This window comes from Coturnix japonica, chromosome 22 (assembly GCF_054131305.1).
Source record: "Coturnix japonica strain WE chromosome 22, WE-NBRP24, whole genome shotgun sequence".
Lineage (NCBI taxonomy): Eukaryota > Metazoa > Chordata > Aves > Galliformes > Phasianidae > Coturnix > Coturnix japonica.
Genome location: NC_140684.1, coordinates 1733344 through 1737153, shown reverse-complemented (window position 1 = coordinate 1737153; position 3810 = coordinate 1733344).

Sequence of the window (3810 nt, the reverse complement as noted above, 5' to 3'; positions counted from 1 at the left end):
TCAGGAGGTATCCCTCCAAAGCTTATGGGGCTGTACTGGGATGAAATGAGTGTGAGGAAAGCAGGGGAGCATAGCCCACTAGTTGTGGAGTTGTTCTGCCCAGGTGAGAAGGAGGGTAAACTCCCTTTTGCAACAATCACAGAGTCATGGAATTGTAGGGGTTGGAAGGGACCTCTAAAGATCATAGAGTCCAGCCCTCCTGCCAAAGCAGGCTCTCTATCGCAGGCTGTGCAGTTCCAGACCTGTCCAGACAGGTCTTGAATATCTTCAGAGAGGGAGAATCCACAACCTCCCTGGGCAGCCTGTTCCAGTGTTCCATCACCATTACTGTGAAGAAGTTCTTTTGTATATTGATGCAGAACTTCCCATGCTCAAGTTTGTGGGCATTACCCCTTGCCCTGTCCCCATGGACCACTGAAAATAGGTTGGCTATGTCCCTTTGTCTCCCACACTTAAAATCCCCCTCTTCTTTTCTCAAGGCTGAACAGACCCAGGTCACTCAGCCTTTCTTTGTAGGGGAGAAGTTCCAGCCCACATCTTTGTGGCCCTCCACTGAACTCTTTCCTTGAGATCCCTGTCTTATCTGCACGGTGGAGCCCAGAAGTGGATGAGGCCTCCAGGTGAGGCCTGACCAGGGCAGAGTAGAGGGGGAGGATCACCTCCCCGAACATGGTCATTTTAATGCACCCTGATGGCTCATGGACAACCTGTCATCCACCAGGACCCACAGGTCCTTCCCCGCAGATCTCCTTTCCAGCAGGTCATGCCCCAACCTGTACTGATACTTGCAGTTATTTGCTTTTGTTAAATATCATCTGGTTTCTTATTGCCCCCAATATGGTAACTTATTTCGGATTACCTTTCTGTTCTTTGTTAAGTGTTACTGTCCCTTCTGTCCCCAAAAGACACACAGATAGAAAGGAACTCACCATTTTTTCCGTGCATGTGAATGTCTGAGATGAAGAATGAGCTGGGGAATCCTCACAGGCAACATAAATGCTTTCTAGAAACAATTTAAAGTTGTTCATATTTCAGACCTTGAAAAAAGACATCCTATGAACACAGGCTAGCCTAAGAGCAAAGTAATCCACTAGTATTAATATACCCAGGATTTAAAGAGGTGCCTTAGACATAAAAATACTTTGGTTAACGTAAATAACAGAAACAGATCCTAGAATCAGACAAGTTGAAAACTGCTTTTCCAATGAGGTTTCACAGCTGGATGGCTGTGAAAATTACAGTATTTCAGCAACTAGATAAGGGGCTGTAAACATAGTTAATATTAGAAATTATTTATGATCTCAGCAGCTTATCTGAATCATTAGCTTTGCTCTGAGAAGCTTGTTTGAAAATAGTAGAAGATAACAACAACCTTGTGCAGGCTAACAGCCAAGAGTCTCCAGGTGCTTAACGTAACTGACAGGCAACTTTTCTGTTCTTGGCATCAGGAATTATCACAACAAAACAATAACAATGGTAGAGAAATAACAGTGTGTGTGCGCTAAGCATATGTTTGCAATATGTGCCAGAGTAATTCATGGACATCAAAAGGAGCATCCATTCCCAGATCCTGCAAGGTCTTTCAGCACTTGTTGCCATGTTCACTCACTTCAAAAAGGACTGGCAGAGCTAACAGTCTCTACAGCACACTAGGGTGCCAAGCCCTGTCAAGGATAACGCTTAAGAGATAGCAGTTGCTACCATGGTTGCAAACTTTGTTTTCTCAATAGTGATCTCAGATAACATTGAGGCCCAGTCATCCTCTTCTCAGAAAATCGCTATCTGATCATGTGTCTGACAGCATTCCATGGGCAGTTCCAATTCTTTCCAGATCAAAGTTCTAACTTTTCATGGCAGTAGGCAACATGATACTCTGGCCCGGCACCAGCTTATACAGGACTGCCAGGCAAGGGAAAGGCTTCAGCAATGGGACATTTTTTGTAAGCACCTGTCCCAGAGTGCTCTGTTACAGAAGAGGTGGAAAAAATCTACTGTCACTTCACTAAAACCAGATCCTTAATCACATCTCCTACTTAGCACCTGCTTCATCATGCACTGCATCTTAAAATGTGGCTTATTATTAGCTATTATTTTCCACAGCACTCAGCCTACCCAGTTTGGGGCACAGAGGTGATATATCACTGAAAAATCCAAGATTGGGCTACAAGTGAGCAAAAAGGAGAAGTAAACAAAAGCCATACAGGTCTCTGTTATGCTGTGAGAGTTACCCAGGCTGAGGATCTCACAAGCAAATCTCTGAGAGGAAGAATGAAAAATTAATACCACAGTCACTGACTTTTGGATTTTGCATGTGAAAGAAGCAGGGCCACCCAACACTATAGGAAACAACTGGTCTGCAGTCATCACCTTGACATCCTTTAAGGATGTAAAATATTTGCATGCTTCCATGGCCCTGAAGTTGCCAAAAGACATGCAAAACTCCCACTCAAATGGCTAGCATTTTTGTTTCCCCAGTCAGCTAATTGTTTGTTTGTTCCAAGAAACACCTTTGCCAAACCTCTGAAGAGTATCAGGAACGTTAGGAGACCAGCAGCATGCTGCTCTTCCTCATGCTTTGAGTGTAATCTGCTGTTAGGTACTCCACTATCCTGCCTTGCATTCCCCAAGCACTTCATAAACTACTCCAACTTTGATTGTGCACCAGGCTTTTAAGCCGTTTATTGGGCAAGGGACTGATAGCAGTTTTCCTGAGCGATAATGCTGGTTGATGAGCTCCTTGAGTATCCTTAGGAAACCATCAAACACATGCCTGTGCACAACATAACATTCCTACCACTTGATCATGGCCTAATCAGTATGTATCTTTATCTGTTCTTCCGACTGAAGATTTTTCCACACACCTACCCCCTCAGAATTCTTTGCTTTTTCAGCTCCATACCCCTCCCAGCTTCCTACAACCTGTTCTGTTGTTTTGTATTGTTTTGGAGGGAAATCCTAAGTATTAAAACATGCTAACAGCCTATTTTACTCTTGGCTGCCATGTGTTTTTGGCCTATGTGACATGGGTGACATATTTAACTTTCATTAAGCCCCTGACTACAAGAGCAATTGGCAATAGAGTCAGACTTTTACTAAGGGCTGTCATTTAATGTTAGCCATATGTTTCCTGAAAAGACTTTACTGAAGACAGAGCCCAGGCCTTACATATTCACATGAAGCATAGTGGCAGGAAGGACCTGAGGCTTTTAATAGAGGTACATATATATGTGCTGTGCCAGTAATTTAAATTATAACAGCAAACATTCCAGTTGCAGCTTTAATACCAGAAAATAAATCTGTAGTTATTTTAATAGTTCCTGCAGTTATTTGAGATATGTAGCTATGCTGCTAAAATCTGAATGCAGGCTTTGGTCTTGATTTTGAAAATTGTATATACAAAGTATTTGTTTATTTTATGAAAAGATATGTCACACCATATGTCAAACCAATAGCCCAGCACTCCAAAGAGAAAGGGCATGGAAAATGTGGTGGGTGAGTAGAATATTGGTAGGGGCGTGCCATAAGTATGTAAGAAAGAATATTAACATGGAAACTCAAAACAAACTGGGGCTACAGATGAATTGTGATGCAACTCCTTCAACCTCAGTGGAGTCACATTTTGTTTCCAGTGAGCCATCTCCTCCGCCAGTGCTGGCTTCATGTCTGATCTTATGTAAATTACTAAACATGCATTATTTCACTGGTTCTATTCTCTCTTCCTTGCTAATCAGAGACTAAAAAGAAACCTACCTCAGCTGCTTATAAATTCACAGTTGTGGAACTAGTGAGGACCTTGCATAAGAGACTGCC